The sequence below is a fragment of the Macaca thibetana genome, chromosome 1, assembly GCF_024542745.1.
Source record: "Macaca thibetana thibetana isolate TM-01 chromosome 1, ASM2454274v1, whole genome shotgun sequence".
In the NCBI taxonomy this organism is placed as follows: Eukaryota; Metazoa; Chordata; class Mammalia; order Primates; family Cercopithecidae; genus Macaca; species Macaca thibetana.
In genome coordinates, this window is record NC_065578.1 from 37,441,771 (window position 1) to 37,457,944 (window position 16,174).

At 36.3% G+C, this 16,174-nt stretch overlaps 3 protein-coding genes and 1 non-coding gene across 7 annotated transcripts in view; 3 read left to right on the plus strand and 1 right to left on the minus strand.

Annotated features, from left to right (window-relative positions):
* NDUFS5 (NADH:ubiquinone oxidoreductase subunit S5) overlaps nucleotides 1–16,174 on the plus strand; it is a 1,192,795-nt gene that overhangs the window by 547,818 nt on the left and 628,803 nt on the right. The gene's annotated exons all lie outside the window — the stretch shown is intronic.
* The window catches only part of SF3A3 (splicing factor 3a subunit 3), a 592,026-nt gene that overhangs the window by 431,243 nt on the left and 144,609 nt on the right, over nucleotides 1–16,174 (minus strand). The window lies entirely within an intron of this gene.
* Nucleotides 1–16,174, plus strand: part of AKIRIN1 (akirin 1) — a 1,026,732-nt gene that overhangs the window by 412,922 nt on the left and 597,636 nt on the right. The gene's annotated exons all lie outside the window — the stretch shown is intronic.
* Nucleotides 9,281–9,387, plus strand: LOC126944463 (U6 spliceosomal RNA). The gene has a single exon (XR_007722061.1). It is a non-coding gene; the product is annotated as a U6 spliceosomal RNA (small nuclear RNA).

Consider the following 16,174-nt stretch of genomic DNA (forward strand, 5'->3'; position numbering starts at 1 on the left):
AGATTAACTGATTCAATTAAAAAAAAAAAAAACAAGACTCAGCTATATGATATCTACAGGAAACCCACTTTAGAGATAAAGATGCAAATAGGTTAAAAATAAAAGGCTAGTACATCATGCTAACCCAAATTAAAAAAAAAAAAGCTAGAAAGTCTATGTTAAAGCCAAAGTAGATTTCAGAGCAGAAAAAATTATCAGGAATAAAGAGCATTATTTCATAATGCTAAAAGGTGCAATTTTTCAGTAATATACAATAATTGTAAATGTTTATGCACCTAATAGAAGAACAACAAAACACACAAAGTAAAAGCTAGTAGAACTTCAAGGAGAAATAGACAAATCCACAATAATAACCAAAGATTTCAATAATCCTTTCTCAAAAATGTTTAGGACAACATATAGAAACACAATAAGGATACAGAAGATTTGAACAGCACTATCAACCTACTTACTGACATATATAGAACATTCCACCCAATAACAGAAAAATATACATTATTTTTAAGTCCACAGGGAACATTTACCATGATAGACCATATTATGGACCACAAAACAAGTCTCATACAGTTAAAAGGAGTCATCAAATTATGTTCTCATTTCACAATTAAGTTAAATATCAGTAAGTTGTTAAGAAATAAGTAACAGATATATAAAAAGTCCCCAAATATTTGTAAGTTACACACACGCTTTTAAATAACCCATAGCTTAAAGAAGAAACAAAAGAGAAAATTAGGAAGAATTTGGCCCGAATATAAACAAAAATGTATCGTATCAAAATTGTGAGATTCAACTAAAGCAGTACATACAGAGATATTCATAACATTAAAATTCTATATTAAAAGAAAAGAATTGTCTCAATAAATGGCCTCAGCTTCCACTTAAAAAAACTAGAAAACAAAGAGCAAATGAAAGCCAAAGCAAGCAGAAGAAGAGAAATAATAAAAATCAGCATTGAAATCAATGAAATAGAAAACAGAAAACAACTAAGAAAAATTAAAACAAGAGCTGGTTTTGAGACAATCATAAAATTGACAAGTCTCTAGCAAGAGACTGATCAAAAAAGAGAGAATATACAACTTTATGATTTATTAGAAAAATGCAAATTTAAGCCACAATGAAAAACCTCTACACATCTATTGGAAAGTCTAAAATTAAAAAGACTAACCATGCCAAGTATTGGCAAACACTTGGAACAACTGAAACCTTTATACACTACTGATGGGGATGCAAAATGTAGAACTGCTTTGAAAACAGTCAACAGTTTCTGAAAAGGTTAAATATCCACCTACCATACAACCTAGCCTCTACTCATAGTTACTCAGGGAAAATAAAAGCATATGTTCATACAAAAACCTGTGCATAAATGTTCACAGTACCTTTGTCATAGTCAAAAACTGGAAACATTTCAAATGTCTATCAAGAGGTGACTGAATAAACAGATTTTTGTATATTCATAGAGTAGAATACAAGTCAGCAATAAAAAGGATACAAGAATATAAACAAATCTCACAATAATTATGTTAAATAGAAGAACCCAAGCAACAACAAAAAGAGAACATGCAATATGACTTCATTTATATAAAACGCTTAAAATGAAAACTATGGTGGCAGAAAGCAGATCAGTGGTTGCCTAGTGTATCAGGCCATTCTTGCATCACTATAAAGATACACCTGAGCCTGGGTTATTTATAAAGAAAAAGGGTTTAATTTGCTCCTGGTTCTGAGGCTATACAAGCATGGTACCAACACTGGCTCAGCTTCTGGTGAGGACCTCTGGAGCATACAATCACAGTAGAAGGCAAAGCAGAAGCAAGTGCTTTGCATGATGAGATCATGTGCAAGAGAGAGCAGGGAGGTGCCACACACTTTTAAACAACCAGATCTCACAAGAACTCATTCACTATCATGAGGACAGTGTGTCTGCTCCCATGACCCAAGCACCTCCCACCAGGCCCTACCTCCAACATTGGGGATTATGTTTCAACATGAGATATAAAGGTAACAAACATTCAAACTATATCATTCCATTCATGGCCCCTCAAAGCTCATGTCCTTCTCATATTGCAAAATACAATTAAGAGGTGACTGAATAAACAAATTTTTGTATATTTATAGAATAGAATACAACTCAGCAATAAAAAGGATACAAGAATATAAGTGAATCTCACAATAACTATGTTGAGTGAAAGAATGCAAACAACAACAAAAAGGGCACATACGATACGATTTCATATGTATTGCCAATAGTAACAATAGTATCCCAAAGTCTTAACTGGTCTCAACATTAAGTCAAAAGTTCTAAGTCTTATCTGAGACTCATCTCCTTCCACCTATGATCCTGTAAAATCAAAACAAGTTGTTTACTCCCAAGATACAATGGTAGTACAGGTATCGTACTACTATTTTGGAACACTACTATTCCAAAAGAGAGAAATTGGCCAAAAGAAAGGAACTCTAGGCCCCACGCAAATCTGAATTCCAGCAAGGCAGTCATTAAATTTCAAAGCTCCAAAATAAACCTCTTTTACTTCATGTCCTGCATCCAGGGCACATTGGTGCAAGGGGTGAGCCCCAAGACCTTGGGCAGCTCTGCCTCTGTGGCTTTGCAGGTTTTGTAGCCCCCATGGCTGCTCTCACAGGTTGGAGTTGAATGCTTGTGGCTTTTCCTGGTGCAGGGTACAAGCTTCTGGTGGATCTACCATTCTGGGGTCTGGAAGGCAGTGACCCCCTTCCCACAGCTCCTCTAGGCAGTGCCCCAGTGCAAACTCTGTGTGGGGTTTCCAACCATACATTTCCCTCTGTACTGCCCCACTAGAGGTGCTCTGTGAGAACTTTCTTTTAGTCATGCCAATATCTCTAGCAAGTGATTGTTCCACAGCCTGCTTCAATTTTTCCCCTAAAAATGGTCTTTTCTTTTCTAACACATGGTTAAGTGGCCAATTTTCTAAACTTTTACTCTGATTCCCTTTTAAATATAAGTTCCAACTTTAAGTCGTTTCTTTGCTACTGTATCTGAATGTAGGCTGTTAGAAGCAGCCAGGTCACATCTTGAATGATTTGCTGCTTAGAAATTTCTTCTGCCAGATACCCTAAGTCATCACTCTTAAGCTCAAACTTCCACAGATCCCTAGGGCATAAACATAGTGCAGCCAAGAACTTTGCTAAGGCATAACACAAATGACCTTCACTCAGTTCCCAATAACTTCCTCATTTCCATTTGAGGACTCCTCAGTCTGGCCTTCTCTGTCCATATTTTTATCAGCACTTTGGTCACAACCATTTATCTAGTAAGAAGTTTCAAAACTTCCCTCATCTTCCAGTTTTCTTCTGAGCCATCCAAACTCTTCCAACCTCTACCTGTTACCCAGTACCAAAGCCACTTGCACATTTTTCAGGTATCATTATAGCAACATCCCACTTCTTGTTGCCAATTTTCTGTATTAACCTGTTCTTGCATCTCTATAAAGGAATACCTGAGGCTGGGTAATTGATAAAGAAAAGAGGTTTAACTGGCTCACAGTTCTGCAGGCTCTACAAGTGAGGCACCAATATTTGCTCAGCTTCTGGTGAGGGTCTCAGGAAGCTTACAATCACGGTGGAAGGCAAAGTAGGAGCAGACACTTTACATGGTGAGAGCAGGAGAAAGATATAGGGGAGGTGCCACACACTTTTAACAACCGTGAGGACAGCACCAAGCCATTCATGAGGGATCAACCCCATGGTCCAAATACCTCTCACCAGGCCCCACCTCCATCATTGAGGATTACGTGTCAACATTAGACTTGGAGGGGTCAAACATCTAAATTAAATCACCTGGAGATGGGAGGTGGGTGAGAAAGACAGAAAGGAAGTGTTACAGAAGGGAATTGGTGACTTTTTGGGGCTGTTGGACATGTTCATTTTCTTGATTGTGGTGATGGTTTCACAAGTTCTATACATAGGTCAAAATTTATCAAATTGTACACTATAAAATGTGCCATTTATTGGCACATTATTGACATAGTGAGGTATGTCAGCTATACCTCACTAAAGCTGTTAAATGCTCAAAAACAGCAGAAAAGAGCAAGCAGATTTTAAGAACCAAAGAGAATCATAAAAATAAAATATAAAAATTGAGATAGAAAACTCAATAGATAAGAATTGCAGTTGACTAGATATATTTGAAAGGAGAATCTATGAACTGGAAGAGCAAACTCAAGATAGTATCTGAAATGCAGCAGAAATGGTAGATGGAAGAATCAGACAAAGAGACAAAGAAAAATTAGATGAAATAAACATATTCCTAGAAAATGTAATTTATCAAGAAGAAACAAGATACCCAAATAGTTATATAATTATTAAAGTTTGAATTAATAGTTAAAAGTCTTCTCATAAAGAAAAAACTCCAGAACCAGAGGTTTTATTGGTGGGTTCTGCCAAATATTCAAGGGAACAAATAATTTTAATCTTACATAAATATTCCAAAATGTCAAAAAGAAAGAGAAGTCTCTATCTGTTTTATGAAGTTAGCATAATTGTGACACCAAAGACTGACAAAACCATATGAGAAGTTGCAGAAATCTTAAAGCATTAGCAAGTGGTATCCAGCAATGTATATAAAGGATAATGCATTTTGACCAAAGTGGGTTAATTTCAGGAATTCAAGGTTGGCTTAACATAAGGAAAAATATTTTCATGTAATTCACAATATTAACATAAAAAGGACCTTAATAGCTAAGAAAACTTTTTATCCTCCTGTTATTAATATTTCTTCTCCAGCTGTCAGATGAACATACAGTTGTAGGTTCAGCAGCTACCTTGAACCATGAGGTGACTTTGAGGATTGCAAAGCAGAAAGGTAAGAGCCTGAATCTTTGATGGCACCAAAGGGCTGCCATAACAGCCTTGGACTACTGACCTTCTGATTTCTTCTATGTGAAAGACAAGTAGTATCTTTTCTAAGCCACGGACATGCTTTTTAAAAATTAAATTAGCAGAAGCAAATCCTAATTGACTGTGACACCTGGAGTAGATTAACGGAGGTGAGGGAGCATCAGGAAAAGCCTCATGGAGCACACGATATTTGAGTTGGGACTTGATGAATGAGTACAATCTTACCAGATAGCACAAGGATTAGAAAGGAGGAAGGCACTCTAGACACAATAGTAGCAGTGTGGAAAAGTGCAGGGCAGGAAAAAGCAGCTTGTCCAGAAATTAAGAAGATGAGTATAACATGTATATTTCTTGAATATCGTTTCGAACTTAGGCATGGTCTGGGACTGGGGCTGAATTGAACTGGAGAGGAGGGTCATTTTGCAGCTCCATTACATGTAAACCAGCACCTCTGGGGGAAAGCAGTGACCTTTTGCAGGAGCTGTGTGAGTAAACAGATATTAGCCAAGCAGGACGCAACTCAATGAGGGGCAGTGAGTCCTTGACTTGCAGGAAGGTGATGTGAGCTTAAGTTTTTGCCTCATAGCTGAGAACGTGCTTCAGACAAAAGTGACCAGATCAGTCCTTTTTGCTGATGGCTCTGCGCAGGTGATTCTAAGTCCTTTGCACTAGTGGAGTGAGTTCCCTAACGATAAAGTTCCTGAGAAGGAAAGATGCTATAGATGAATAGAAAAAAAGAGCTGTTCATCTGTGTATCTGGTGATTTGGTTGCCAAACATATTTTTTCCTCAAGAATCAGGAACCTTTACAAGAAATCAGGCCCTGAGGTACCCAATTGCACAATGCCACACACATTGCAATTTTTCTGAGGCAGTCAGTCATAGCGTAATTACTAATAGTACCCCCTTTCACTTTCAAAAGTATACTGCTTTGGATGATACATTTTATGATCACCTTACTTGTGTAAGGACTTCATAAAGGAATTCTTATATCTTTGCTAGTGCTTTCTCTCATTTGGAGAATAAACAAATCACTACCACTCTCCTTTCCCCCTAAATAAATCTGGGGATCAAAGAGAAACTTTGAGAGGATATATTATTTGATTACAGTATTTCAGAGACACTTAGGATGGATAGGAAAATGCATCTATAACATAATATGAGCAACATTATTTTGCAAAGAATAGGGTCAAAGCTGTGATAATAGGAAGAATATGGATTTAACATATGAGACTAGGCTGAGTGATTTTCGGAGGAAAAAGTGAAACCTAAAACAGGAAAACATGATTGCCCTTGGTAATTCAAGAGAAAATTAGCCACAGGCCTCACTTGTGGAGAGAGACTGAATTATAATAGCCCCTGTTCCCTCTTCTTCCCCCACCAAGGTAATCAGAGAAGGGAGCCCAAGGCCCTCTATCAGTGCCAGCAGGAATCTAGGAGGTGGAGACGTCTCCTCAGACCCTCTCACCATCATTGGCTAAAGTTTGAGGTCCTGAGTTTTCAAGATACAGATGGGATAGGAATTACAATGGCATTTTTCAGATGGGGATATTGAAACTCAAAAGATGACTTGCTCAAATTATAGAGTTTATAAATGGCAAAACCAGGAGCTTGAGTTTAGGACATTCCTCCATGAAAAAATAGAATCATTATAAGGACTCCAAGTTCCCTAGAGAAAACCTGTGGCCTGAGAAATGGCAGAAAGAACTGGGATTTTTAGCCTGAAGATAAAGGAGATGTAGAGGCACAGGATATGATCTCTGTCATCAAATCCCTGATGGACTGTCAGATGGGAAAGAAGTTAGACCTGTGTGGGGTGGACACAGAGAAAAAAGCAAGGACTAGTGAAGGGAAGCAAAAAGGAAGCAGATGCCAATTCAACATACAGGAAAGGAAACTAACATTTCCTGAATATCTATCCATGCCAGGCATTTCACATATATATTCCTATTTAATTCTCAGACAGAGGGAAAAAACTGTGAAGTAGATATTATCCTCATTTTAAAAATGAGAAACCAGGAGATTTCCAACTTAGGGTAACGGCAGAGTAGCTTGTATTGCACTAAGTCTCCTACCGATAACATTTGTTGACTCTGCACAAAATAGAAAAAAATGGTTTGAAATTACTGGGAAATTACCCAAATCAGGCAGAAACTAGAGGGGATTTGTCCCCTTGAAAGATGAGAACCATGCTGATTGAGATCTAGTTTATTCAACTTTCATCTGAGGGCAGTTGCTAGTCTCTGTGGCATGGTGGGGCATTTCAGATAGAGCTGAAGCAAAAAGCTGCAGTAATATTGGGGAGTTGGATGATGCATATCGGGTCTTCCAGAGCAGTTAGATGTTGAAGGGGGGAAATCCCAGAAAGAACGAAGCCACAGAGAGGAGCCCCCAAATCTGCATATAGATTCTACTCAAATCCTTGGCTGACACCTAAACCCTGAATGTGTGGGATGAGACTGCACGACGCCTATGGGGGAAACAGTAGCTGGAATCCTGAAGAAAAACAAAAAAACCCAAAACACACAACTGAGCAGAGGATTCAGTAGCTGCCCACAATGGAGGCAGGGTTTAAAGTGTAAGTACCAACCAATGAGAGAGCCTTAATAAGTACCTCAAGCTTTGCACTGAAATCCCAGAAGGGCCACACCCTAGGATTAAATACCATATTCCAAGATTAAGGTATTCACCATAGGACTAAGGGGAAAATCAAAACAGACTTTCCCTAACAAAGCTTAAAACCAACTCCATAAAAGACCAAGGGAATTTGATGGTCATTTCCCTACCTATTAGAGCAAAACTCAATACTCTTCAAAGAAAGATAACAGAATACAAAATTATCTATGTATAATAAAATATTTTAATTTCTAGACATACGAAAAGACAGAAAAATGTAGCCCAGTGAAGAAAAAAAATCAGCTGATAAAAACGAAGTGACAAACCCGTGATACTGAAATTGGCAGAAGGGAACTACTGTGGTCTGAATGTTTTTGTTCTCCCAGAATTCATGTTAATACCTAATTACTGATGTGATAATATTAGGAGATGGGCCTTTGGGAGCAGATTAGACCATGATGGCAGAGGCCTCATAAATAGGATTAGTGCCCTTATAAAAGACACTCCAGAGAGCTAGTTACCCCCTCCACCATGTGAGAACATAGCAAAAAGGCACTGTCTACAAGAAAGCAGGTCCTGGCTGGGCATGGTGGTTCACACTTGTAATCCCAGCACTTTGAGAGGCCGAGATGGGTGGATCACAAGGTCAAGAGATCAAGACCATCCTGGCTAACATGGTGAAACCCCAACTCTACTAAAAATTAGCTGGACGTGGTGGTGCGTGCCTGTAGTCCCAGCTACTTGGGAGGCTGAGGCAGGAGAATTGCTTGTACTCGGGAGGTGGAGGTTGCAGTGAGCTGAGTTTGTGCTGCTGCACTCCAGCCTGGCAACCAAGTGAAACTCTGTCTCACACACACACACACACACACACACACAGAGAAAGCGGGTCCCTCACCAAACACTAAATCTGCTGATGCCTTGATCTTGGATTTCCCAGCCTCCATAACTGTGAAAAATAAATTTCTGTTGTCTACAAACCACCTAATTCAAGGTATTTTTCTGATAGCAGTCCAAATGAACTAAGTCAAGAATTTAAAAATAGCTGTGATAAATATAATAACAAATCTATAGGAAAAGATGTATTCATTTTTAATGTGTGAAGAGATGAGGAATTTGAGAAGAAATATGAATACTATAAAAAGAACTAAAAGGAAATTTTAGAAACTGAAAAATACAGTATTTGAAATGTAAAAAAAAAATTAGAAAATATCATGGTAGATTGAATAAAGAAGAAGACAGGATCAGTGCACTGGAATATAGATCAATAGAAATTATCCAAGCAGAAGCATGGAAGGAGAAAAGGTTGAAAAACAATTAACAGAGCTTCAACAACCTGTGGGACAGTATCAAGTGGCTGAGAAAATGGCCACTGGAGTTCCAGAAAAAGAGGGGCAAAAGAACTACACAGCAGAAAAAATATTTGAAAAATATTGGTCAAATATTTTCCAAATTTGATCAAAAAGAAGAAGCCCATAGATCCAAAAAACAAAACATGCCCCAAATAAGATAAATACAAAGAAAATAACATGTAACACATCAAAGTTAAATTCCTAAAATACACAAATAAACAGAAAATATAAAAAGCACCCAGATAAAGCCAATTTCTCATTAGAAACAATTGAGGCCAAAAGACATAATTAAAATGCTAAAAGAAAAAAAGAAAAAAGTTTTCAACCTAAAATTCTGTACCAAATAAAAATTACTTACAAAAATGAAGATAAAATAGGTATTTTCAGATAAATGAAAAGCAAGCTAATATGTTATCATGCGTGACACAATTACAAAAAGTGCTAGTGCTTACTTTGGCAGCACATATACTAAAATTGAAATGATACAGAGAAGATTAGCATGGCCCCTGCACAAGAATGACATGCAAATTTGTGAAGTATTTTATATTTCAGGCCAGAAGAGAATGAGATGATATATTCAAAGTACAGAAAAAAAAATTGGCAACCAAGAATACTGAACCTGGCAAATCTGTCCTTCAGAAATGAAGGCGAGACAAGGACTTTTCTAGACAAACAAAAGCTGAAGGAGTTTATCACCACTAGATCTACTTTATAATAAATGCTAATGGGAGTTCTTCACATTGAAATATAAAGTGCTAACTAGCAACATGAAAACATATGAAAGCATAAAACTGATAAACATAAATATATAGTCAAATTCAGGATAGTCTAATACGGTAATGGTGATGTATAAATCACAAATATTCATAGTATGAAGGTTAAAAGACAAACTATTTACAAATAATAATAGGTAAAATAACTGGTTAAGGGATACACAATACAAAATGGTATAAATTGTGACTAAAATACAATGTGGGTGGGAAAAAGCAAGTGTAGAGTTTTTTAAATGCAGTCTAAGTTAAGTTGTTATCAGCTTAAAATAGCCTGTCATAACCATAAGTGGTTTTATGTAAGCTTCATGGTAGCCACAAAGCAAAAACCTACAATAAGTACACAAGAGATAAAGAGTAAGGAATCAAAGCATACCAGTACAGAAAATCATCTAATCCCAAAGGAAGACAGCAAGATGGGAAGAAGAACCGGAAAGCAATTAATGAAATGGCAATAGTTAAGTCTTTGTCTATCAATAATTACATTGAATATAAATGTATTAAATTCTCCAATCAAAAATTGTAGCTATTGAATGATTAAAAGAAACCCCATGACTCAACTATAGGCTGCCTACAAGAGACTTAACTCACCTATATGGACTTAATTCACCTTTATAGATTAAAAGTGAAGTGATGAAATAAGATATTCCATGAAAATGAAAACCAAAATAGGGCAGGAGTTATATTAGATAAAACAGACTTAAAGTCATAAACTTCAAAAAGAGACAAAGATATAATGATAAAAGGGTCAATTCATCAAGAGGTTATAACAATTTATTAACATATATGCACCCAACATCAGAGCACCCAAATACATAAAGCAAATATTCATATATCTGAAAAGAGAGAAAGAATGCAATACAACATTAGTAGAGGACTTCAATACCCTATTTTCAACAATGAACGATCGTCCAGATAGAAAATTAATAAGGAAATGCTGAACTTGACTATATTTCAGACACAATGGACCTAACAGACATATACAGAACATTCCATTTAACAGCAGCAGAATACACATTCTTCTCAAATACACATATCATACTACCCCAGGATAAACCATATGTTAGGCTACCAAACGAGTCTTAACAAATGTAAGAAAATTAAAATTATATCAAGTATCTTTTTTGATCATAGTAGCATAAAACTAGAAATCAATAATGGGAGGAATTTCAGTAAATTGACAAATATATGGAAATTGAGCAACATATTTCTGAACAAACAATGGGTGAACAAAGAGGCTAAAGGAAAAATTTGGAATCTTGAAACAAATGAAAATGGAAATATGATATACCAAAACTTATAGGATGAAAGAAAAGCAGCTCTAAGAGAGACATTTATAGCAATAAGCACCTACATCAAAAAGGAAGAAAGATCTCAAATAAACAATCTAACATGACACTTCAAAGAACCAGAGAAAAAAGAACAAACTAAGCCTAAAATAGGAACAAACTAGGCTGGGTATAGTGGCTCATGCCTGTAATCCCAGCACTTCGGGATGCTGAGGTGGACAGATCACCTGAGGTCTGGAGTTCAAGACCAGCCTGGCCAACATGGCAAAACCCCCTTTCTACTAAAAATACAAAAATTAGCCAGCTGTGGTGGCACATGCTTATAATCCAGGTACTCAGGAGGCTGAGGCATGAGAATCGCTTGAACCCATGATGTGGAGGTTACAGTGAGCTGAGATTATGTCACTGCACTCCAGCCTGGGCTACAGAGTAAGACTCTGTCTCAAAAAAAAAAAAAAAAAAAAAAAAAAAAGAGAGAGAGAGAACAAGCTAATATGAAATTAGTAGAATAAAGGAAATAAAGATCAGGCATTTCTCGAAAGAAGGCATACGAATGACCAACAGGTATATAAGAAAAATGCTCAACATCACAAATTATCAAGGAAATGCAAACTAAAACCACAATGAGATATCACCTCACACCTGTTACAATGGCTATTATCAAAAAGATGAAAGATAGCAAGTGCTGGAAAAGATGTAGAGAAAAGGAAACCCTTGTATACTATTGGTAGAAATGTAAATCAGTACAGCCATTATGGAAAACAGTATGGAAATTCCTCAAAAAATTAAAAATAGAGCTACTGTATCATCCAGCAATCCTACTATTGGGTATATAGCCAAAGCATATGAAATCAGTATGTCAAAGAAATATCTGCATTTCCATGTTTGTTGCAGCAGTATTTACAATAGCCAAGGCACAGAAAAACCAAAGTGCCCATCAATGATGAAAGGATTTTAAAAATGTAGTATATATACATAATGGAGTATTCTTAAATTTAAAAAGACTTCTTAAAAAGAAGAAAATTTTGTTGCTTGTGACAACATGGATGAGCCTAGAGGATATTATGTGAAGTGAAATAATTCCACTTCAACTTGGCAGCTTAAAGAAAAAATAAAAATTAAAAAAAGTGAAATAAGCCATGCACAGAAAGACAAATACCACATGATCTCACTTATATGTGGAATCTAAAAAAGACAAACTCATCAAAGCAGAGATGAGAATGGTGGTTACCAGGAGTTGGGCAGAGGAGGAGGGAGGAATTGGGAAATGTTGGTCAAAAGGTGCAAAATTTCAGTTAGATAGGAGACATAAGTTCAAAAGATCTATTGTACATCATGGTGGCTATATTTAATGACAGTCATTATATAACTGAAAATTGCTAAGGCAGTAGATTTTAAGCATTCTCACCACAAAAAAGTGATAAGTATGAAAGGAAGACATGCTAATTAGCTTGATTTAACCATTCCAAATTGTAAACATATTTCAAAACATGATGTTATATACTACAAATATATATAATTTTAATTTGTCAATTTTAAAAAATAAATATTTATAAAAGGAGAAATGCTAAAGGAAATTCTCTACGCTAAAAAGAAACGGGACCATATGGAAATTCAGCTCTACAGAAAGGAATAAAGGGCACTAGAAATGATAACTTTGTAGGAAAATACGAAAAAATTTTTTCCTTTTTTTCTTAATTACTTAAAACATGAATTGATAGGACTTCTACTTCTAGCCAGTATGGGGTAGCAGGGGCTGAATTTAACTTCCTGTCTGAAACAATTTCTTTTTAAGCCAAACCAAATATATGAAACAATAGCTGTGAAAATATTAGTCACCAGGCAATGAAGGACAGTAATCCCTAAATGACAGGAAACAAATATAGCCCTATTATTGACCTGGTTTACCTCCTGAAGGAAGTTTGCAGACCATCACAAGGAAGGCAGAACCATGGCAGAGCCTGGCAATATCCCTGAGTTGAGGAGGCAGAATTGGAAGTCAAGAAAAACAAAGAATCTAGAATTCCCAATGTAGTGTATTTAAAAGGAGAGCTGCACACAGGGAAAACTTCAGAAATCTACAGAAGCTTCCCTTGGGTATTCAACATGCATATGAACAACTGCACTAAAAAAACCACTCAAAAGATTAGAGGAAACAGTGCTACAACTCACAAGAATAGGAAGGGTCTATTGCCAATAGCCAGAGTAGAATACTTCATAAGTCATAGGACATCAGTTGGAGTACTGAGTAGGGTCTTCCCTCAGTAGTGGGAAAAATTAACCCTAGACTAAATGCTGCCGGTCCCTGATAATTGAACTTAAAGCAAGAACCAAATTATTAAGCTATTTGAAAGTAATTTGTATCTCCAAATAAAGCTCAAGAATACTTTTAGGAATACAAAAATATTCAGCACCCAACAAGGTAAAATTCACAGTGTATGGCATATAGTAAAAAAAATTATCAGGCATTCAAAGAACTAGAAAAATAAAACCTATAATGAGGAGAAAAATCAATCAAAACTGACTCAGAAATGACACAAATGATAGAATTAGCAGACAAGTATATTAAAACAGTCATTATAACTGTATTCTATATGTTCACCAAGCTAGAGAAAATATTGAACATTAAGTAGAGACATGGAAGATATTAAAAAAAACTAAAACCAAACTTCTGGAGAAGAAAACAACCACATCTGAAATAAAAAATACAATGAATGGGAAATAGCTGATTAGACATTTCAGAGGAAAGGAGTAGTAAACTTGAAGACACAGCAATGGAAACTACCCAAAATAAAGTACACAAAGGAAAAGACTTAAAAACAAAAACAAAAACAAAAACAATAACAAAAAAAAAACCACACAGATCAACAGTGAAAACTTCATGTGGCCAAATATGTGCGTAAATGGGGTTCCCAAAAGAGAGGGAGCAGAGAAAAGTATTTAAAGAAATGGTGATCAAATGTTTCAAATTTGATAAAAATTATAAGTTCACAGATTCAAGGTCAGTGAACACCCAAACCACGAAATTTAAAAAAAAAAAAAAATACACAAACGCATATCAGAATCAAGTAGCTTTAAATCAGTGACAAAGATAAAATTGGAAAAGTAGAGGAGATACTCTACATGCAGGGCAATGAAGATAAGGAGGATAGCAGATTTCTTGTCAGAAACAACGCAAACTAGAAGACAGTGGCTCAAAATCTTCAAAATTCTGTAAGAAGGCCGGGCGCAGTGGCTCACGCCTGTAATCCCAGCACTTTGGTGGGCCGAGGTGGGTGGATCACGAGGTCAGGAGATCGAGACCATCCTGGCTAATACGGTGAAACTCCCGTCTCTACTAAAAACACAAAAAAATTAGCCGGGCGCAGTGGTGGGCGCCTGTAGTCCCAGCTACTCGGGAGGCTGAGGCAGGAGAATGGCGTGAACCCGGGAGGCAGAGCTTGCAGTGAGCCGAGATAGCGCCACTGCACTCCAGCCTGGGGGACAGAGCGAGACTGTCTCAATCAAAAACGAAAACAAAAACAAAAACAAAAAACCAAACCAAAACAAAAAATAATAAAATAAAATTCTGTAAGAAAAAAATGTCAACCTGGAACACTTTACTAAGCAAAAATTATTTTAAAAGTTAAGGCAAAATAAATACTTCTTTAGACATACAGAAGCTGAAAGAGTTAATCACAAGCTGACTGGTGGAATAGAAAATGTAAAGGGAAGTCCTTCAAGCAGGGGGGAAAAAAGGATAATACCAGATGGAAACCTAGATATATTGGGGTCAGCAAATTATGGCCCATGAGCCAAATCTGATTTGCTATCTCTTTTTGTGAATAAAGTTTTATTGGAACACAGCCATACCTATTCATTTATTTATTGCCCACAGCTGCTTTCATGCTACAATGACAGAATTGAATAATTGTAACAAAAACCACGTGGTCTAGAGTATTTATTACCAGGCCCCTAACAGAGAAAGTTTTCTGACCCTTGATCTCCACAAAGTATTGAGCAGTATAGGACATGGTATTACATAAGTAGATTTGTAATAATAATAATGATGATAATAATAAATTTCATTTATTATTTTAAAATCTTTAAAAATAATCATCTGCTTAAGGCATAATAACAACATATTATGAGATATATAAAATATGTAGAAGTAAAATGTATGATAACAATGCCCAAAGGCCAGTAGGGAAGAAACTAGAGTATACATGTACAGTGCTAGAGTATACATGTACAGTTACTATACATGAAGTAATACACTATCACTGAAAGTTAGACTGTGGTAAGTAAAAGATGTATACTATAAACCCAAAATAAACCATTAAAATAACACAACAAAGATTGTGGCTAATAATCCAACAAAGGAGATAAAATGAGACCACAGAAAACAGTTAAACCAAAAGAAGACAGAGAAGGAGGAAAAGAGGAGCAAAGAACAGTGAGGACAAATATAAAACAAATAGGAAAGTGGTAAATTTAAACACAACCATAACAATAATTACATTACATATAAATGGCCTAAACATTCCAATTAAAAGGCAGCCTGTCAGATTAGATTTAAAAAGCAATACTCAAATATATGCTACCTTCAAAATCCCACAAGTGTGTGTGTATGTGTGTGTGTCTTTAAAAACACATAAATAGGTTAAAAATAAAAGGAAACCATGCCAGCACTAATCAAGAGAAAGTCAAAGTGCCTACATTAATATCCAAGTAAAAATTTCAGCACACATACACAAAAAAATTATCAGGGATAAAGAGGATCATTTCATAATGATAAAGGAGTCAATTTATCAAGGGGACACAATGATCTGGAATGTTTATGCATCTAATAGCAGATCTCCAAAACACGTGAAGTAAAAGCTAATAGAACCACAGGAGAAATAGATAAAACCACAATTATAGTTGGTGCTTTCAATTATTCTCTTTCAATAATTTATAGAACAGATCATGAACTTTTGCTCCAAGAACTATTGCAGGAACATGCCAGGAAAGCAGAGAGAATCCACAGACCCTTTGAAGGAAGTGGATTTGCTGCTGCAGGCTTCTGGAGACAGTTGAAAAACTGTGAGTGTCCAAAGTGTGAAAGTGTGAAAGGAAGATCATCTGCCCCTGAACATACATTTTCATTTGGGAACTTGAAGGTCCAGATCATGGGAGAAAGATTTGACCTTACCTGGAGCTGAGACAAACTTAGAGAGCTGAATGAAATACAAGGGTAGAGGAAGAAGCGGGAAGAGCCCTGTGGGGACCCTCAGTCCCTGAGGAAGTCACTTCTGACT